Source organism: Mus musculus, chromosome 10 (genome assembly GCF_000001635.26).
Source record: "Mus musculus strain C57BL/6J chromosome 10, GRCm38.p6 C57BL/6J".
In the NCBI taxonomy this organism is placed as follows: Eukaryota; Metazoa; Chordata; class Mammalia; order Rodentia; family Muridae; genus Mus; species Mus musculus.
Window position 1 is genome coordinate 10,119,593 of NC_000076.6, and position 22,986 is coordinate 10,142,578.

General features: G+C 39.9%; 1 long non-coding RNA gene across 5 annotated transcripts in view; it reads left to right on the plus strand.

Moving 5' to 3' along the window:
• The window catches only part of Gm28905, a 192,673-nt gene that overhangs the window by 143,646 nt on the left and 26,041 nt on the right, over positions 1 to 22,986 (plus strand). For 2 of the 5 annotated variants that reach the window (XR_380112.2, XR_871453.3), the window contains exons 1-2: positions 6,753 to 7,024; positions 20,871 to 21,036. The exons of 2 other annotated variants lie outside the window; for them this stretch is intronic. This is a non-coding gene — a long non-coding RNA (predicted gene 28905). Of the gene's footprint in view, positions 1 to 6,752; positions 7,025 to 20,870; positions 21,037 to 22,986 lie in introns of those variants that run through there. One more of the 5 variants, XR_871454.3, reaches the window with a different exon arrangement.

Here is a 22,986-nt window from a genome sequence, read left to right on the forward strand (position 1 = left end):
ACCTATTTCCAGAACTGGAAGCTTCATATGGTAACAAGGGATGTCCATGTTTAGTTGGAGTTCTGTCTCCCCTATCATTTGGCAATTCTGTTTAGATCACTTTCATATACATTTATATTTTAGGAAGCTTCTACTCTATCAGCTTTGCATATGACCCTCAAATGGCCCGTATTGTGGTTGTCCTTCTCCATATTCCCTTTCTCATCCCCTCTTTCCTCCCCCTCACCATGTCTTCCTGTTTCATGCTCTCGCTCCATCCCCATGTCCATCAGCAACATTTATTCTATTTTCCACTCCTAGGCAGATCCATCCCTGCCCCTGGTCCCTTACTCTTTACCTAGCCTCCGTGTGTTTATATGGATTGTAGGTTGCTTATTGAAGACTTAACCACTAATAATCATATATAAGTGGATACATATCATATTTATCTTTTGGGGCTACCTCACTTAGTATTTTTTGTAGCACCAAACATTTGCCTGCAAATTTCATTTTTTTAACAGCTGAGTAATATTGCATTGTATAAATGTAGCACATTTTCTTTATTCATTTAGCTGTTGATGGATATCTAGTCTGTTTTCAATTTCTGGCTATTATGAATAGAGCATCCATGAACATGGTTGAGCAAGTATCTCTGTATAGGTTCAATTGTGCTTGAGGTAGATATTAAGATGAGAGAAAAGCAGGAATTTTGATATTGGCTTTAATTTATTAATTTTATTACTGGTGCATATTCTGTATGACCCAGAGGATGTATCCGTGATTGTTGCATTTTTGGTTTTGAATGAGTGAGTTTATTATTAAGCCAATACAACCAAAAGCAAAAGGGCAAATAGCAAGTAACAGTAGGAGCAGGTAGGTAGAAAGCATTATCAAATCTGACCTCACAACATTCAGCAGAGATGACCGAGTAACTCAACTGAAAGAGCAAACAAGCGTTCACGTCATCAAACCTGCGGCTTACAAACAGACTGCAGAAAATGAAGTGTCACACGGAGTTCCTGACTGAGCTTTTCTGCACAGCTGAGGTCCCAGTGGCTGAGCTCGTGACACTCTGTTCCCTCTGTGGGCATTTCTGTGCCAGGATATGGACAATAGTAACCTCTGTTGGGTGTGTTTTGCTGCGCACTGTTTTTAAGAAAAAAAAAGTATTCACTCTGGAGATATTTTGCTCTTCCTGTTCCTCCTGCCACTTGGGAAGCTACCTCCTATACCCAAACAAGGGGTATTAGAGAGAACTTAGAGACAAGCACAGTTGGGTTTGAAATAAGAGGCAGGAGACAACACTGCTTCCTGGGCCAGCTGCTTGGTGTGAGAAAGCAGCACATAATACTTTACCAATATAATGTATGTTACAATACAGTTGGGCTTTCTGTATCTTTTCAATCTTATTAATTTATGTTCATTGCCTTAAGTTGATATTTCTGCCTTTCTTTTGATAATAATTTCCTGATAAATGCTTGTTTCTGATTCCAGACATAAACATTTTGTGTCACTTTTGAAATACCCAACAGCAGGTAGATAGAGCTTAAAGAGACCACCTCCAATAGATAGACATGGCCTCCAGTGGAAGGATGGGGTCACCCAGCCATCTAAACATTTTTAAAGCCAGAATTGGCCCTGTCTAAAGAAAATGCAAAGACAAAAATGGAGCAGAGGCTGAAGAAATGGTCATGCAGAGACAACCCCACTATGTGGTCCATCCATCTGCAGATACCAAACTCTGACACTATTTCTGATGCCAAAAATGTGCTTACAGACAGGAGCCTGGTCTGGCTATCCTATGAGAGGCTCTGCCAGCACGTGACTAAGACAGATGCAGATACTCACAACCAACCATTGGACTGAGCCTGGGGACCCCAGTGGAGGTGTTAGGAGAGGGGCTAAAGGAGCTGAAGGGGATTGCAACTCTATGGGTAGAACAACAGTATCAATTAACCAGACCCCTCAGAGCTCCCAGGGACTAAGCCACCAACCATAAAGTATACTCAGGTTGGTCTATGGCCCTGCTACAAATGTAGTAGAGAATGGCCTTGTTGGGCATCAGTGGGAAGAGAGGCACTTGGTCCTGTAGAGGCTTGATTTCTCAGAGAAGGGAGATACTAGAGGGGTGAGGAGGGAGTGGGGGAGGCATCCTTTTAGAGGTAATGGGGAGGGGTGGTGGATTTGTGGAGGGGAGACTGGGAAAGGAAATAACATTTGAAATGTAAACAAATAAAATGATTAATAATAAAATAATAGTAATAATAAAAATGGAATAGCATGTGGAATATATACAATCAAGTAAACACAACTCAATCTAAGAGTCCTAAACTTAAAACTTATTTGTGTGTGCATGTGTGTGTGTTCACGCGTGCATGTGAGAGTATATTGTGTGTTTACATGTGTTTATGTGTATGCATGTGTTTGTGTGTGTGTTTGTGCAGGTGTGCATTTGCCTCAACATGTGTGTGGAGGATAGAGGACATCCTCATCTAACTTCAATGTAATTGCAAAATAAACGTTTGTTTTCATATTATTATGTTTTATTTTGTTATACTCCCAAAAATGAATGAATGAGTGTAAACCTAGCCACTGAGGTACAGATTAACAACTGAGCTGTTACTTAACCTGTCGGGAGAAAGAACATCTGTCCCTGCTGAGAAGTGCTGAGTATATGGACCACTCCAGGGCAGGCATCATACTCAGGAGAAGTTGACCAACATATAATGGACTATACAGGCTTTTCCTGTGTGTGCTTTTATTTGGTTACAGTTTAGGGGTGTAAGTGTGTGTGTGTGTGTGTGTGTGTGTGTGTGTGTTCCTTTGGGATGTTGTTTTGTCTGTTTTCTAGGTTTGGGTTTTTGGTGATTTGCTGTTATATTAGGGTTTTGTTTTATTGTTTTGTGTTTTGAGTAAGAACTTAAAATTTAGTGAGTAGGGATTGGGAGAGGATCTGGAAGGACTTGAGGGAGGGAAAACACGATCCAAATATGTTTAAATTTAAAATTGTTTTAAATAATTAAAATAGTAAAAAAGAAAAAAAATAAAGAAATGTTCTCCACCTAGGGAAGCATCTTGCCAGAGTTAAATCTTGACCCTAAGAAGGTGAGGCCAGAATACTTTCTTGAGGGCACCGAGTGGACCTATCTGCCAGAAGTCACAAACGGAGAGATCAAGTGAGGAGAACCACACCGTAGAAGCTCACAAGTCAGACAAAGTGAGCTCACACTACTGGAGCTCTCAGGGTAGGTAAAGTCAGGCAATCACTCCATAGAAGTTCTTAGGTATCTTGGATGAGATGTGTGAAGTCGTATTCAAGTCTATCAAGATGGCTTTAGTAAGGAAAGCCATTTGCCACACAATACTACTGTATTATCATTTCCCTGACATCTTTCAGGTAGTACACCATTTAGATAAAGGGTTGTGACTGACTTGGTGTTTACATTGAAAGTACCTTCCTGCGCCACAGGTGCTGCAATGTAAGGGTGAAGACTCTGCGTTGATAATAGCTACATCTTTGTGTTCAATTTTACTCTTAGTATATTTCAAATAAATCTGCCAATCTATTTTCACACTTTTCTATTTATTATAACATTTTGTTTACCCATGCTTTCCTCATTTTGAAACTATCAATTAAAATGCTAACAAACTATCTTAGCAAACAGTCTTAACAAATTATCAACTTCAATGCTAAAAACTCAACTTCTGTATTTTAACAGGAAGCTTATATTTATATTTGTCTATGAGAGCTAAACTTAATGAATAACTCTTCCTTTTTCACCCCAAATGCAGTATGTTTTAACTTTTTCCAAACAAACAAACAAACAGTCCTAAATTTCCTAAATTCCTATTCCTGCTTCCTTCTGTCAAGAACTAAAGGGACCTGGAGTTTCCCTGGTCTCACAGGCTTTAGCAGAAGACACAACCAGGATGAAGAATGGATATTTTTTTTTTGTTCATTGTAATAATAATGGTGAGAGGGGTGGGCATTTCCTTTCCTACTTCCTGGAGCTCAATTTTCAAATGAGTGACCCTGAGTTGGCCTGATGGTGGAAATTCAAACTGTTGCTTTACCAGAAAGATGGGGAACTGAGAGATCCCGAATCCCTTAAAATGCACATCAAGTGTTAACGTTTCTTAATTTTGTTTGTCAGTTGACTGGACACGGACCCAATACAAAAATTGATTTGGGGACACATTATAAGAGATTATTCAGATTATGTTAAACTCTGAGATTATCTTGTTTACATTAATTCATATGGGAGACATTTGGGCAAAATGGTAAGAAGAAAATCCCAGTTGTGTATTACAATTCTCCCTTGGCAACTTCCTGATTCCTCGAATGTGAGCAAGTAGCTTTCGCCTCTTACTGGTGTGCTTCTCTTATGTCATACTCTATAACACTGAACCAAAACACACCTTTAACACTTACAGTGTTTGTATTAGATAATTGATCATCCCAATGAAAAGAGTAACCAATACAGTTATTTAAAGCACTAATTATTATCAAAATCGTAGTCATTACTATGTTGCCAGATAATTTGATCACATCTGATTGTGCCATAGGTATATCTTTAGAAGTTTGATCTTAAGGAGTCAGGGGTTGATAAACTTTCTAGATGCTTTTTTTAAAGGACCTATTGATTTGTAATTCACTGGACATAAAAATTCCAGCTTTATAGTTTATATTTTATAAGAAATAACAAGCAGTTATTTTCATTTAGCATAGTTCCTTTAAGAATCCACTGTGGTTTTTGTAGCTCTGCTATCTCTTCTGTTATATAGGTTGCTTTTTTTTCCTGCAGCCTTTTCAAAGTTTTCTTTCATCTGATGTACTTATGTGGGTCAAACAGACTTGAACTGTAACATAAAATTAAGAGTGTCTCCCATGATATTGCAAGGGTAAAGAATGAAGATGCCTGGGCATCTAGAAAGTTTATCAACCACTGACTCCTTAAGACCAAACTTCTAAAGATATACTTATAGCACATGAATCAGATGTGATCAAATTGTCTGGCAATTGTACCCCAACTAATGGAGTGCAATTTTTTTTTTGCTTATTTTTTTGTTTGTTTGTTTCTTTGGTGAGAGAGCCACAGCTCCACACTACCTTGTTTTGTGGGGTTTTGTTTTCTATGTGTGTATGTATGTATGTATGTATGTATGTATGTATGTATCCATCTTCCTATTTATAAATGATGCTCAGTGGCCTAGGATAGGATAAAATTCTTAGTCAAGCCTCTCAAGCTCTAGCCAGAACTGTAAGCTTAAATTGCCCTGCCTGGCTTAGAGCTTGCTTTGATGTATTGCCTTAAAATGTAAATGCTTCATCCAATTTCTCTCAGATATTAAATCCAAGAGAACCGGATTTCTCTGTATGCTTGTAGCCCTTTCAGTCAATGCTATTCCACTATCACCTTTCCTGTGTTTTCTCCTGTCCCTTCCTTCAGGACAGATCAAAATGACCAGTTGCTCTTCGCCTCTTTGTTTTCTGCTCTTGCTTTCTTCATTCTTTACCTTTGTAATACCAGGGAGACACTCTTAATTTCATGTTCCAGTTCAAGTTCGTTTAACCCACGTAAGTACACCATCTCTTCCATATCTGCACTTCTCTTTTATTTATAATATTTTATGTATGTAACTTCTGTATTTTATAACTACATCTTTTTCTTCACAACTTAGGTATTTCACAAGTTTTTACCTCTGGAAATTAAACAAACAAGCACACAAACAAACAAACAGCAATTCTTTCAGAGCAATCTGCTATTCTTCTCTAGCTATGTTTTCTTGGGACTTACTGCTTCAATGTGCCTGTCAGTTGTCATCTACTGGAAGGAACTGTCTCTGGCTTTCACTTGGTGTATCTACTTTCATCTTCCAAGGCTTAGTGCTCATGTGCGTTCAGCTCCACCTAGCCCTTGTGTATACAACTCAATCATTCAAGCCATCTGACTTGGTCAGTGTCTCACACGTGCAGTTGACTGAGGCATCCTGTTTGGTCAATTACTCATCTCTGTGAGCTCTTCTGATTTTAATGCCACTTAGAAATTTCACTTTTTAGAAATTTTCAATTTTCGGTTTTGGAGTTAAAGTGAGCAGGTTGGGAGGGTTTTTTTTTTTTTTTTAAACTATCATCTTAGATGAGGATGTTGTGTTTAATGGGCGTTTGATCAACCATATTTAGCTCATATTACCCATTAGAGAAGATTTGCAATGGAAATATTAATGAATGTTAATGTAAGTAAAAAATAACCAATAATTGGGTAGACTTTGGGAAGACTTGCAGTATTTGTAGAGGGAAATGGCAATACTAGAGGAAAACCACTTTGGCAAAAGGAGAGGGAGGGTGTCCTTGAGGAGAAGGAAAGCGACACATCACAGTCTAAGTGGGAATGTATTTGAAAAATGGTGACAGAGAATTAGCTTACAGTGAAGTTCCCAGGATGCACAGACATCTGTTTAGTGACCTTAGGGTTGACCATGTTGAAATTATCCAATCTAAAGAGTCAGAACTTTATGTTGATATTCTTATACAAAACTAATTGCTCAAGGGCAAACCATTCAACTCAGAAGCTTGGTGTATACACCAGAATGCCAAATTTATATAATACTAAACATACATTGAAAATTGTATTCTGTATTGATCTATAAGAAAGGCATTTAAAAGGCTAATTACAAATAGTACATTGGCCAATGAGCCAATGTGACAGAAGTGGACTTTAGTGATTTTAATGGTTCTTGAGATACGATAGGCCAAAGAAGTAAGAGGGTGGTACCTATCAAAATATATAATAGATAATATCTAAATTATCTATTTTGTTCATTTTTCAGGGAACAATTGTTGCATAATGAGTCATAAGTGCCATTTGACATAATTTTTCCTTGTACGATGCTGGTTATTGACTGACAATGTTATTATGGTTTGCATCTTATATATTTCCCAAAAGCTCAGTCACTGAAGGTGTGGCCTCCAGCTGCTGATGGAGATATGAAAGTATACATATGAATATGTGGAAACATTGGAATTAGGACCCTGTTAGAGGAAGTAAGTCACTGGAGTTGTGATTCCAGTCTCTTCTTTTCTTTCCTTTTTCCTTCTTGTATAACATGGCATAAACAGTTCATTTCTCAATGAATTGAAACCTTGGAAACCATAAGCCAAAATAAACTTTGTTTTTTCTTTTAGGACATCTTCCATATTTTCCAGAGTTATGACAAACATAACATAAGCATAGTATAATTATCACAAAGATTACTCCTTCTACAGCTAAAATTACAGCCATTATCACCTACTGCTAATACTATTATAAGGCTATGGAAAAATCCTTTTATTTAATTTTTATAATTATATAAAGTAAGTATCCCTAACATATTTTACAGATGAGAAAAGTAAAGCATAGAAAAGTTAGAGAAGTTGAAGAAAATTGTCAAAGAATTCATTTATTCAGCACTTAAACTAGTGTCTGTCTCCAAATCTCCTGTCTTTTTGATCCAGTTTAATAACCACAGACCTGGACAAACACAGGACTTGAGAGGCCACTGAGACCACTGACACTGAGGTTCCTAACAAATTGTTTTCTATGTGCACAGGTGACTGGCTTCATTGATCACATTTTTATCTCATTCTCAGACATAAGCTTCAAATTATAAGAAATATGTCATTGACTCTCCCATCTGATATACAAGAATATTTCTGTGAGTAAAAGAACCACACATTGTTCTAAAACAAGAGTCAGGATGTAAGGAAGAGTGAAGTTGATATTTGAGAACAAAAAGGAGGAAAGCAAAGAAAGTTTAGCTGCGGAAATCCCTGTCTCCTGAGATGTGGTCTCTAAATCATCCTTTTGTTATGACAAAACAATTTTTATCATTAAATTTAGTAACTTGTATAATGGTTAATGACTAATTGCTACTAAGAAAGGCATACAAAGGCCTGCTGTGGGCCATCTTGGGCGCAAACTCAGCGATGGTCCCACATCCCCAGAGGACTCTCCATGCCACAGGCACCCTAGCACACCCAGGATCTTAGGATCACTGGTGAGCGGAACACAACATCTGTTCCAAGCCAATCGTGATGGGCCTGTGACAGCAGGATCAAAGGCACAGGAGCCCTGCCTGAGCAGCAGTTAGAGGTCCTTCTGCTCAGTGCTGGTACACCTTGGTTTCAAACACACCAGCCAGCCCACAGTCCCCAGAGGAGACACCACTTCCAGACACTGTAATACACCCATGATCTTAGGATTTCAGGATAACAGGATACCAGGAGCTTGGTCACACCAGGATCTCAGGGTCTCAGAGGAAGCTTGAGTGACCAGAACTCTGACACACCCAGAATCTCAGGTTCACAGGATCCCGGAATCACAGGATCACAGAGAAAGCTGGACTCTGAGGAGTTCTGAATCAACCGGGATTATAGGAGGGACAGGCTCCAATTAGATATTTTGAGGACAACAAGCACTTGAGATAATCAGATGGCAGGAGGCATGCATAAAAACAGAAGCAATAGAAACAAGGGTAACTTGGCATCATCAGAACAAAAATCTCCTACCATAGTAAGTCCTGGATAAACCATCACACTAGAACAGCAAAATATGGATCTAAAGTCACTTCTCATGATAATGATGGAGGACTTTAAGAAGAAAATAAATAACTTCCTTAAAGAAATACAGGAGAACACAGGAAAACAGCTAGAAGCCTTTAAAGAGGAAACACAAAAATCCCTTAAAGAGTTACAGTAAAACACTACCAAACAGGTGAAAGAATTGAACAAAACCATCCATCTAAAAATGGAAGTAGAAACAATGAAGAAACCACAAAAGGAGACAACTCTGGAGATAGAAATCCTAGGAAAGAAATCAGGGAACATAGATGTGAGCATCAACAACAGAATACAAGAGAGGGAAGAGAGAATCTCAGGTGAAGAAGATTCCATAGAGAACACGGACACAACAATCAAAGGCAATGCAAAATGCAAAAAGATCCTAACTCAAAACATCCAAGAAATCCAGGACACAATGAGAAGACCAAACCTACGTATAGTAGGAGTAGATGAGAATGAAGATTTTTCAACTTAAAGGGCCTAAACAGAACAAATGGGACCTCATAAAATTACAAAGCTTCTGTAAGGCAAAAGACACCATCAATAAGACAAAAAGGTCACCAACAGACTGGGAAAGGATCTTTACCTATCCTAAATCAGATAGGGGACTAATATCCAATATATATAAAGAACTCAAGAAGGTGGACTCCAGAAAATCAAATAACCCTATTAAAAAATGGAGCTCAGAGCTAAACAAAGAATTCTCAATTGAAGAATGCTGAATGGCTGAGAAGCACCTGAAAAAATGTTCAATGTCCTTAATCATCAGGGAAATGCAATTCAAAACAACTCTGAGATTCCACCTCACACCAGTCAGAATAGCTAAGATCAAAAATTCAGGTGACAGTAGATGCTGGCAAGGATGTGGAGAAAGAGGAACACTCCTCCATTGCTGGTGGGATTGCACGCTGGTACAACTACTCTGGAAATCAGTTTGGTGGTTCCTCAGAAAATTGGACATAGTACTACCTGAAGATACAGCAATACCTCTCCTGGGCATATATCCAGAAGATGTTCCAACTTGTACTAAGGACACATGTTCCACTATGTTCATAGCAGCCTTATTTGTAATAGGCAGAAGCTGGAAAGAACCCAGATATCCCTCAACAGACGAATGGATACAGAAAATGTGGTATATTTATCCAACGGAGTACTACTCAGCTATTAAAAACAATGAATTCATGAAATTCTTAGGCAAATGGATGGATCTGGAGGATATCATCCTGAGTGAAGTAACCCAATCACAAAAGAACTCACAGGATATGCATTCTGGGCATATATCCAGAAGATGTTCCAACTTGTACTAAGGACACATGTTCTACTATGTTCATAGCAGCCTTATTTGTAATAGGCAGAAGCTGGAAAGAACCCAGATATCCCTCAACAGATGAATGGATACAGAAAATGTGGTATATTTATCCAACGGAGTACTACTCAGCTATTAAAAACAATGAATTCATGAAATTCTTAGGCAAATGGATGGATCTGGAGGATATCATCCTGAGTGAAGTAACCCAATCACAAAAGAACTCACAGGATATGCATTCACTGATAAGTGGATATTAACCCAGAAACTTAGAATACCCAAGATACAACTTGCAAAACACATGAAACTCTAGAAGAAGAAAGACCAAAGTGTGTATACTTCATTTCTTTTTAGAATGGGGAACAAAAGTACCCATTGAAAGAGTTACAGAAACAAAGTTCAGAGCAGAGCCTGAAGAAACAACTATCAAGAGACTGCCCCACTTGGTGATCTATCTCATAAACAACCACCAAAACCAGACACTAGGCAGATGCCCACAAGAGCCTGATGACAGGAGCCTAATATAGCTGTCTCCTGTGAGGCTCTACCAGTGCCTGGCAAATACAGAAGTGGATGCTCACAGTCATCCATTGGACGGAGCACAAGGTCCCCAATGAAGGAAACAGAGAAAGTACCCAGGGAGCAGAAGGGGTCTGAAGCCCCATAGGAGGAACATCAATATGAACTAACCAGTACCCCCAGAGCTCCTTGGAACTATAACACCAATCAAAGAAAACACATGGTTGAACTTGTGTCTCTAGCTGTATATGTAGCAGAGTATAGCCTAGTTGGTCTTCAATGGGAAGAGAGGCCTTTGGTCCTGTGAAGGATCTATGCTCCAGTATAGGGGAATGCCAGGACCAGGAATGGGAGTGGGTGAGTTGGGGAGCAAGGGGAAGGGGGAGGGGTTAGGGGATTTTTGGAGGGGAAATTAGGAGAGGGGATAACATTTGAAATGTAAATAAAGAAAATATCTAAAATAAATAAATAAAATCGGTTTAATTTAACACTAAAGAAAAGAGAAGAAAAGAAAAGAAAAGCACAGAAAACAGGAAGTGAGAGAGATTGCTCAGTAGATGAAGTGCTTGCTAGGCAAGCATGAGGGCTTGAGCTCAGATCTCCCAGACCAAAGTCTGGGGCATTAGTACTCTAGTATATGTAACTACAACCTCACTAGAAAATCAGGTCTTTTAGAGATACAGATAAAATGGAGTCATTTGGATGAGCCCGAATCCAATCTCTCTAGTGTCTTTAATAAGAATAAAATAAGTCATGCCAGGTGTGGTAGCGCACACCTGTAATCCCAGCACTTGGGAGGCGGAGGCAGGTGGATTTCTGAGTTCAAGGCCAGCCTGGTCTACAAAGTGAGTTCCAGGACAGCCAGGGCTACACAGAGAAACCCTGTCTTGAAAACAACAACAACAAAACAAATGAAGAATAAAATAACATGTCAACACAGGGGCAGGAGAAGTAATGTGATAACAAAGGCAGAGACTGGATCGAGCTGGTTTGAACACATGGATTGCCAAAATTGGCAACTGTCTTAGGGTTTCTATTACTGTGATAAGATGCCGTGACCAAAAGGGTTTGTTTCACCTCACAGTCTATAATTCATCATGGAGGGAAGTTAGGGCAGGAACTCAAGGCTATGGATAAGTGCTGCCTACTGGCTAGCTCACTCGTGGCTTACTCCCCTGCTTTCTTATACAGTTCAGGACCACCTGCCAAGGGCTGGTACCACCTACAGCTGGGTGGGCCCTCCCACACTGGTCATTGATCAAGAAAAATGTCTGTCAGTCAGCCTTGTCTCCATGGAGATGTATGTGTCGATGGGAGAAACAACTACCATTAATGTCTGCACCATTAATGGATTCACAGAGACATACTGTGAGACCTTGATGCCTCTTTGTTGGTCATAGCCTTGTAACACAGATACAACACATGAAGACACTTTGACAGCTATATTTGTTACTATTGTACTGAATACACAGGTGCCCTGTGTGAGACACACATAAATGAATGCAGTAGAAATCCCTGCCAGTTTGGGAAAGAATGTGCCAAGCTGTTCTCAGAAGATCAATAGGGACACATTTCGGGCCTGCCTTCCTCTTTCAGCTACCTTGGAGCCTCAGGCTATGTTTGTATCTCTCTGCCTAGATTCACAGACAAGAGTCTAGCATAACTGTCCTTGTGAGAGGCTCCTCACAGCAGCTGGCAGAAACACATATAGGGACCCACAGCCAAACAATAGAGTGAGCTCGGGAAGTCTTGTGGAAGAATTGGGAGAAGGATAGAGGGACCCAGAGAGGATAGGGACTCCACAACACACCAATAGAGTCAACTAAACTGTACCCTTGAGGCCTCCCAGAGACTCAACTACCAACCAAAGAGTATACAAGGGCTAGGCTAGGTCTCCACACACATATGTAGCAGATGTGCACCTTGGTCACCATGTGGGTCCCCCAACAACTAGAGTGGAGGTATATCCTGACTTTGATATCTGCTTGTGGATCCTGTTCCCCTAACTGGGCTTCCTAGTCTGGCATCAGTGAGGGATGACATGTCTAGTCCTATAGAGACTTGAGGTCCCAGAGTGGTCTGGTACCCCTGGGGGGGGACTACCCCATCTCAGAGATGAAGGGAGGTGGTGGAGGGAGGGGCCATGTGAGGAGGGACTGAGGTGAGAGGGGCTTTGATTGGTATTCAAGTGAATAAACAAATAAATTAATGGCAAAAGACATTATGTTGGGAAAAAAATTTAAAATTCCAACTTAAAAGAAGAAAAGAAATATGCTTAATAGACTTGCCTATAGGTCTTTCCAACAGAGGCATTTTCTTAATTGAGAGTCAACTATGGCTCTAGCTTGTGTCAAGTTGACATAAAAACTAACAGACATGACACCTTTGTCCAGAATCTGGGAGAAGGCAGTGAAATGGCCCCCTGCAACATTAGTCAGGATGCGGCTGACAGTTGATTCTGAGCTTCTGGGCTCTGAGCTGTGATGTTGTAGCTATCTGCTGCTGTAAGTCACTTGCTTTGTAGGACTTTCTTCTAACGGCCTTAGGAAACAAGTGTTCACTCCTTTAGCATTGGTTCATTTTCCTTGAAATGAGTTTTAGAGTTCCTTAAAGGTTTGAAAGGCACAAAGTTGTTACCAAGCAAAAGGATCTTTGAAAGGATCAGCCTCCATTGTCCTTCCTCCCACCCCACACAGCTGAGCATCTTTGCATAAGCCACACACACAAATATGGATGTTCTATAGGAAAGAGGAAATGGTTTCTTCATGACAAATGGCTCACTCCTGAGAGGACACTGTAGTTTATTGCCCTGTTTACTGAGCTTGAGTTCCTTATACTCAGTGCTCAGACATCAGCAAAAAGAAAAGTCTGGCATTGCATTCAAGTGAACCAGCATTTCATTTTATATCCTGTTTTCTCTTTGGAGTTCTGTTAATTCTGTATCTTCGAGGAGTCAAACAAGAATGAACCCTTGTTTTCCTTTAGAGTCTACCACTCCATGAAGAAGAAGAAGAAGAAGAAGAAGAAGGAGGAGGAGGAGGAGGAGGAGGAGGAGGAGGAAGAGGAGGAGGAGGAGGAGGAGGAGAAAGAAGGAGAAAGAAGGAGAAAAAAGGAGAAGGAGAAGGAGAAGGAGAAGGAGAAGGAGAAGAAGAAGAAGAAGAAGAAGAAGAAGAAGAAGAAGAAGAAGAAGAAGAAGAAGAAGAAGAAGAAGAAGAAGAAGAAGAAAAGAAGAAGAAGAAGGGAAGGAAGGAAGGAAGGAAGGAAGGAAGAAAGAAAGAAAGAAAGAAAGAAAGAAAGAAAGAAAGAAAGAAAGAAAGACTAGCAAACACAGAAGTGGATGCTCACAGTCAGCTAATGGATGGATCACAGGGCTCCCAATGGAGGAGCTAGAGAAAGTAGCCAAGGAGCTAAAGGGATCTGCAACCCTATAGGTGGAACAACATTATGAACTAACCAGTACCCCGGAGCTCTTGACTCTAGCTGCATATGTATCAAAAGATGGCCTAGTCGGCCATCACTGGAAAGAGAGGCCCATTGGACACGCAAACTTTATATGCCCCAGTACAGGGGAACGCCAGAGCCAAAAAGGGGGAGTGGGTGGGTAGGGGAGTGGGGGTGGGTGGGTATGGGGGACTTTTGGTATAGCATTGGAAATGTAAATGAGCTAAATACCTAATAAAAAATGGGAAAAAAAGAAAGAAAGAAAGAAAGAAAGAGAGAGAGAGAGAGGGAGGGAGGGAGGGAGGGAGGGAGGGAGGGAGGAAGGAAGGAAGGAAGGAAGGAAGGAAGGAAGGAAGGAAGGAAGGAAGGAAGGAAGGAAAAAAGAAAGAAAAAGAAGACTCTAATCCTCCCCAAATTCTCTATGTAGATATCAGCTCTATACCATCTCATTTCCTTCTGGGGAAAACAAACACTTGGATTGCTTTAAAATGACTTTGAGTGGGAGAAAAAGTAAAAGCACTCTGCCCTTCTTACCAAGCACACATTGACTGACTGCTTCAAATGATCACATTTATTTTACTTAGTCATTTTTTCCCAAGAGCATACAGATATAGTTCTGATTCCTGTTTCTCCCTGTTGACCTCCCATACACCCACATACAACCTTTCCTCTTTAGTTAGTTCTCTTTGCTGCCCAGCCTACCTACTTACCTCCAATCAATTTTCAAAAGAAAATTGTTCATAAAAGGACATGCTTATATAAAATGTTACTGTGAGCTGTGATGGCGGGCAGCATGGCAGGAAATGAAAGTTGTTTGTTGAATAAGACTTTTAGGAGTGAAGAGAGGTGAGACAGAGGGAAAGCTTCCCCTGACGCCATGTCCAGCCTGCAGCCTTAGGTTCTTAACACTCGCTGCCATGATTGAGATGCAGGACTGAAGATAAAAAGTTACAGTTAGGCCGCTACTCAAATACTCCTCTAGGTTCAACTTGTTCTTATTGTCCTTTTGGGAAGTTCATATTAACCTTTAAGATATGTAGAGAGATGCTAAAGAGGTTTACAAAGTCTCTTAGGTTCAATTCTTGACCACTTTTTGAATTTTCTTATTTTCTTTCAGTCCTGATCAGTTTATATATAAAATGGGAATAATAATAATAATAATAATAATAATAATAATAATAAACAATAATATCTACTTTGCTGAGTCTCTGAAAAGATTAAAGGATACAATGTTCATTGTTGGCCTCCAAAAGGTACTCACTAAAAGGATAACTGCTATTTGTATTATAATTTATGTTTTGTTGTTGTTAACTTGATATGAGCTCAGGTCGTCTGGGATGAGACCATCTCAATTGAGAAAATGCTTTCATAAGAGTTAGACCAGAGTGTTGGGGCATTTTCTTAATTAATGTTTGATAGAGGAGGACCCGCCCATTCTGGGCAGGGATAGAAAGCCAACATGCAGCATCCCTCCATGTCCTCTGTGTTAATTTCTGACTCAAGGCTCCTTCCTGCCTCGAGATCCTGCCCTGACTTTCCTTCATGAAGAATGATAACCAGTAAGATGAAATACTCCTTTTCTTCCCATGCTGTTCTTGGTCATGGTCTTTAGCTCAGCAATAGAAAGGATGTATATAGAGAACCATGTGTGTTTACATGTGATGGTTAATATTCTGGCTTAGAAAGGGTTCTTGGACATGTAATTAAAAATACTACTTTTCTGTACATCAGGAAATAGTAACTCTGCATACATGGGAACAATGTTGTTATCCATTCTGGGAAGTTTTTTTTTTTTTTTTTTTTTTTGGATGCCATTTCTTCTCAAGAGGTGATATCAAAGGCAAGCAAGTGTCATAGTCCTCCCTGCCCCTTCCTTTGCCAGGAGCCCTTGCTGAGGTAGAAATTCGGAGAATACTTTGGCAGGGAGACAAGATCAAGGCTGGAGACAGGCTGAGAGAGCAATGAAGACTGCGGTCATAAGATCCTGCTGAGGAAACTTGGGTGCTTAGGACATAGGAAGCCGCTGTTTGATGCCAAGTTTCCTGCTGCTTAAATGCTTATTAATGGGTCTGTCTCTCTAAGCATCTGTGAAATCGCTATAGTAATTTTATAGCTGGAGACCCACTTTGCTGAGCTTGCTCCCTCTAAGGCCACCCAGCCAGCTAGATGGATTGAAAGGTACAAAACCTAAAGAATTTCTTCCATAGCTCTCCTAAGGACAACAGGCTGAAGGTGCTTTAATCAATTTAAAGGTGCAATAAAATCAATTTAAAGTTACACAGAAATGAGTGTGCTCCCAATTTATACAGAAAGGAAAGAATTCCGTTTAAATGAAAAAAAATTGAAAATGTACTTATATAAATATGATATAAATTTGATTTTAGATTTTGTAATTAGAGAGAGAAACGACAATTCTGTCAGTTCTGATGACTCAGAATTTGACCCTGTTTGAATCTGTTTTCCTTATCTTACCTTTTCAATGTCTCTTAATGGGTTTCTGTGAAGCCAAAGCATTTTCCCACTTCTTTCATAATTTTTTTAACTAAATAACAGGAAGCAGCAGCTAGAGATTTTATTTTCAGATGCTATTTTCTTTCTGTCTCTGCAATCAGTGGTTTCATGATCTGCTAGCTTCACCTTGTCACGGGTAAAACAGAAGTAAATCTTTACACTGTGAACTTAATCCAACTCTGAAAATTAACCATGACACTTGGCACAGAGTTTACGCGGCCACGGCTAGGAGAGATGCGAAGGGCCGGCTCACCAGCAGAAGAGACTGGATTTAATCCCTACTCATGTTTTTGGATTTATTTTATTTTTATTTGTGTGTGAGTCTGTATGTGAGCATCACATATGTATGCAGGTACCTACAGAGACCAGAAGACCACGTGAGAACTTCTGAAGCAGGACTTACAGACAGTTGTAAGTTGTCTACTGAGAACAAAACTTGGGTCCCCAGCAAGAGCAGCAAGTACCTTTAGCCACAGACACATCTCTGTGGCCCTCTACAGATAAAATTTCTATACCATCAAAATTTCTGATTAGTTTTTTGGCAGGCCTTCTCTTCCCCAGTCTCCTGATACAAGGCAACCACTGATTGGCTTTCAGTTACAGGTTCCATTTTCTTGAATTATTACAAAATGAACTCATAGAACATAGTCTCTGTTTGACTTTTCTTACCTACTTCCTTCTGGGAATTTTTTGAATTATTTTAGGTAGTTTTCCATTCATGCTAATGAGTAGAATTCTGCTATAGAACTGCTCACATGTGACCTACCCATGTATCAGATGACGGGCTGTCACATCCTTTTTATTTTAGGACGTTTTAAGGAGCACTTGCATACAGGTCTTTGTGAAAATGTGTTTGCTTTTCTCTTAGATAAATACACCTTGAAGAAGAACTGCAGGGTCATAAAGTGAGTGTGTTTGTTTCTGTAAGAAGTATCCAAACTGCCCTCCAGAGAGGTGTGAATAACCTATGCCTGTGGTCAGGGTCGGCGGTACAGTTGCCCTAGGGTCTATAAACACTTGACAATTTCAGGTTATTACATTTAAATCGGTTAGTGTAGCGTCTCAATAATAAAAAGATTTTTGCTTTACATTATTTTAATGATTAATTGCCTTTCTATTTTACTAAAATTTATTTTTCATATGGATATCTTTGCTGGGTTTCTATTAAAATCATCTTGTTTTAAATAAGAAATTATTTCTTTGTTATTAAGCTGTACACAGATCTTCGTACACTCTAGATGAAAGTCATTTAAAAGATTTATGTTCCATGTTTTTCCTCTTACGGTATGGATTTTGAACTTCCTTTCTTTTAATTTTTAAAGATTTGTTTATTTTACGTATATGATGTGTATTCTCTATCAGGATGTATACCTGTGTGCCAGAAGACAGCATCAGATGGTTGTGAAAACCCATTATAGATGGTTGTGAGCCACTAGAAGATAGCTGGGGACTGAACTTGGGACCTTTGAAAGAACAGAAAGTGCTCTTAACCACTGTTGGGCTTTCTTTAGAAGCAGTTTTAAAAAACAAATGTTTCATTTTATGAGACCCTATTTATCAGCACTCTGCTTTTTCTGTCTTATTTATGAAATTAGACCTGCTGTCTTCACTTAAAGGTCTATGATCTTAGGTAAATCAGCCCATCTCTCTGAGATTTACGTTTCCCTTTATTTAAAGAAATAATTATATATGATATCATCTAGTAGACCTCCTTGTGATTGTATAGATATTCCCAAAGAGAGCCCTCATTTTAGAATGCCCAAGGACCTGAGCATTCTAAATCATATCACATCTGAGTGCCAGTCAGAATAGACAACACAATGGCTGATATTGATCATCCTATCAAAGATGCAGAGCCAGCTTCAAAGCCACGAATTTGGCTTTACTAATCTGGATAAAGGGTGAATGTCCCAAGATGACCAGGTTTTCATGAATAACTACAATAGACAAATGATAGTCATGTTAAAATTCATGTGTGTTTCATTTCCTGGCACTTTGCAGCACAGCTTTGTTGTGGAATATGTCAAACCTGAAAATGCAGCCTTCAGTCAGGCAGAGTCCTTATTCACATGGTCAAAGCTTTGATTCACAGCTGCAAGAAAGCCTCCTTCTTGGAACTACAATATGAACCAACCAGTACACCCAGAGCTCCCAGGGACTACCAACTAAAGAGTACACAAGGAGGAACCTGTGGCTCCAGCAGCATATGTAGCAGAGGATGGCTTTGTCAGACATCAATAGGAAGAGAGGCCCTTGGTCCTGTGGATGCTCGATGCCCCAGTGGAGGGGAATGTCAGGACAGGGAAGTAGGAGTGGGTGGGTTGGTGAGCAGCGGGAAGGGGGGTGGAATAGGGGGTTTCCTGAGGGGAAACCAGGAAAGGGGATAATATTTGAAATGTAAATAAAGAAAATATCTCGATAAACTGTTGTCTAAGATCTCCTAGTTTCGTCTGAAATGTTCGCCATATTCAAAGGGGTCTTTGCTGTGGTATTAAACTCTAGATGATTACTTTAAAGAAGGTATTAGGGAAGCAGCTGTCTACTCTCTAGAAAGATGAACCATTATGTAGTACTATCTCAGTGCCCAGAACTCCAATGCAGAGATTTGAGTTTTGGCTCTGTCTCTTTGGGCTATGACTTTATTTCTTCTTTGCCTTAGTTTCCTTACCTAGACTCTGCAGAATAATTGAAAGCATGTTACATGAAATATATAACATTAGTACATTAAGGAATGAAATAAGAAATATATGTCAGGACATAAAGATTTGGGAGAATATCTCTTACTGAGAAAGTGTTCTGATATTAGGAATTTTAAAGTTATTTTTACTACTGATACTGGTGTAGGTGGGTCTCATAAAAACCTCAGGAAGTATGGCAGTATGTTCTTGATAATATTTATCTCACTTTCTTTATCCTCCATTACCTGTGTCCTATCCCTAAGGGCTTGGCTGTCAGCCTACCTTCCCCATTACAAATTGAATTGACAGACTAATTCCCCAGCTGCTTAAAATATTTCTTCTTCCAAGTATATGCAATGGTGTCAGCGTTTGGATGCTGATTATGGGGTGGATCCCTGGATATGGCAATCTCTACATGGTCCATCCTTTCATCTCAGCTCCAAACTTTGTCTCTGTAACTCCTTCCATGGGTGTTTTGTTCCCAATTCTAAGGAGGGGCATAGTGTCCACACTTCAGTCTTCATTCTTCTTGAGTTTCATGTGTTTAGCAAATTGTATCTTATATCTTGGGTATCCTAGGTTTCATTGCATATACTAGCAAGATTTTATCGAAAGGACCCAGATGTAGCTGTCTCTTGTGAGACTATGCCGGGGCCTAGCAAACACAGAAGTGGATGCTCACAGTCAGCTAATGGATGGATCACAGGGCTCCCAATGGAGGAGCTAGAGAAAGTAGCCAAGGAGCTAAAGGGATCTGCAACCCTATAGGTGGAACAACATTATGAACTAACCAGTACCCCGGAGCTCTTGACTCTAGCTGCATATGTATCAAAAGATGGCCTAGTCGGCCATCACTGGAAAGAGAGGCCCATTGGACACGCAAACTTTATATGCCCCAGTACAGGGGAACGCCAGGGCCAAAAAGGGGGAGTGGGTGGGTAGGGGAGTGGGGGTGGGTGGGTATGGGGGACTTTTGGTATAGCATTGGAAATGTAAATGAGCTAAATACCTAATAAAAAATGGAAAAAAAATATTTCTCCTTCCATGAATGCTGCATTTTCTGGAAGACTCCAGAAGACACAAAAGCCCAAAGTGCTAATGAATTAATTGCATGCTCAGGACATCTAGCAGACTACTGTGGAGTGAAATACTTGGCAAACAATAAAAAAAAAAAGGAAGTCTGTATAGCAATTTCCAATCCTGCCATTGGCAACTTTGAGATTATAGAGGGTCAAAGAGATAACTCAAGTGGCATAGACATTATCTATGAAAAAGGGATAGATATTATCAAGAAAAATTCTACCTCCCTGTGCTCTTTTATGCAGTTTCCATGTTGTATATTTGTCTACTTAAAAAAAAAAGTTGGAAAGCCACATCTATTTGCCAGACCAGTATATATTTATATATGAAGAGTAGCTTCATAGGCTCCATGGGAAAGATACTCTTCTCCAGTAGCGTACCCAGATCTCTGTGGGATGAATGAGCTGGCCTGGCTTAGGAAGATGCACAGTATCCTCAAGAAAGGGAGCACAGGGAGCTTTGAACATTGTAAAGTACAATGGAAGCCAACACCATTTTTTGAATTTCCCAGTGACTATTGGAACAAGTGAATTCCTCTAGTGAATTTCCAATCTGCAGATATATTTATGTAGCAGATCAAAAGCAAATTCACAAAAGAACTTTTTTCCTCATTTTAGAGTAAATGAAACAAGATCCTTTATACTCTCCATCTCCAGCACGGCTTTAATATCTTACCTTCCTTTTTTTTTTTTTCTGTGTTTACATGATATGCAGTATGCAAGCTCTTAAATGTTTAAATATTGTCATTTACTACCAGAATTGGAGGAAGCCTCACACAGGCAATCTTGAGCAACCTATTACCAAGGAAGAGATTCTACAGAGTCCTACATTAAACAAAATGGTATAAATGGAAACATGTTGTAAGATCTCTGTAAAGCACCAAGTATACTCTATAGAGACTGGCGTCTGAAAAATCACCTGAGGTAAGTTACACAAAATGCCTGCGGTGGTATACTGTGAAACCTGAGTTGTCAAGTAAAAGTGACAGTATTTTAGTGGCAGAATTGCTGCGTGGAAAATACAGTGGAATCAGACATTTTCTTCCCTGATCAAAAGTCTCATTTTCCCATTTATGAGTATGCTTAATCTACTTCCTTTTTTCCATTAATCCAAGAATGTGCATTAATTTCTTCTTGCATTTCCTCTGGCCCTTAGTCATAAATCCTCAACATGGAATACGGGTGCTTGATTAATTCATATGGATGGACAAAAGAGTTGAGTAGGGTCTTGGATGTACTTTCATAGATGAAAGAGATCAAGACCTAGCTATGGTTAATCACCCTAATTAACCCTTTAAAAGCATCCCACAAGGGAGCTGAACAAAGGGTAGTGAAGTAGACTCATGTATACATGAACAGAAAAGAAGAATTAAAATTTGTTATGCTGGGTCTTTCTTTTTTTTCCCATTTTTATTAGGTATTTACCTCATTTACATTTCCAATGCTATACCAAAAGTCCCCCATACCCACCCACCCCCACTCCCCTACCCACCCACTCCCCCTTTTTGGCCCTGGCGTTCCCCTGTACTGGGGCATATAAAGTTTGCGAGTTCAATGGGCCTTTCTTTCCAGTGATGGCCGACTAGGCCATCTTTTGATACATATGCAGCTAGAGTCAAGAGCTCCGGGGTACTGGTTAGTTCATAATGTTGTTCCACCTATAGGGTTGCAGATCCCTTTAGCTCCTTGGGTACTTTCTCTAGCTCCTCCATTGGGAGCCCTGTGATCCATCCATTAGCTGACTATGAGCATCCACTTCTTAGTTTGCTAGGCCCCGGCATAGTCTCACAAGAGACAGCTACATCTGGGTCCTTTTGATAAAATCTTGCTAGTGTATGCAATGGTGTCAGCGTTTGGATGCTGATTATGGGGTGGATCCCTGGATATGGCAGTCTCTACATGGTCCATCCTTTCATCTCAGCTCCAAACTTTGTCTTTGTAACTCCTTCCATGGGTGTTTTGTTCCCAATTCTAAGGAGGGGCATAGTGTCCACACTTCAGTCTTTATTCTTCTTGAGTTTCATGTGTTTAGCAAATTGTATCTTATATCTTGGGTATCCTAGGTTTGGGGCTAATATCCACTTATCAGTGAATACATATTGTGTGAGTTCCTTTGTGAATGTGTTACCTCACTCAGGATGATGCCCTCCAGGTCCATCCATTTGGCTAGGAATTTCATAAATTCATTCTTTTTAATAGCTGAGTAGTACTCCATTGTGTAGATGTACCACATTTTCTGTATCCATTCCTCTGTTGAGGGGCATCTGGGTTCTTTCCAGCTTCTGGCTATTATAAATAAGGCTGCTATGAACATATTGGAGCATGTGTCCTTCTTACCAGTTGGGGCATCTTCTGGATATATGCCCAGGAGAGGTATTGCTGGATCCTCCGGTAGTACTATGTCCAATTTTCTGAGGAACCGCCAGACGGATTTCCAGAGTGGTTGTACAAGCCTACAATCCCACCAAAAATGGAGGAGTGTTCCTCTTTCTCCACATCCACGCCAGCATCTGCTGTCACCTGAATTTTTGATCTTAGCCATTCTGACTGGTGTGAGGTGGAATCTCAGGGTTGTTTTGATTTGCATTTCCCTGATGATTAAAGATGTTGAACATTTTTTCAGGTGCTTCTCTGCCATTCGGTATTCCTCAGGTGAAAATTCTTTGTTCAGTTCTGAGCCCCATTTTTTAATGGGGTTATTTGATTTTCTGAAGTCCACCTTCTTGAGTTCTTTATATATGTTGGATATTAGTCCCCTATCTGATTTAGGATAGGAAAAGTTCCTTTCCCAATCTGTTGGTGGTCTTTTTGTCTTATTGACGGTGTCTTTTGCCTTGCAGAAACTTTGGAGTTTCATTAGGTCCCATTTGTCAA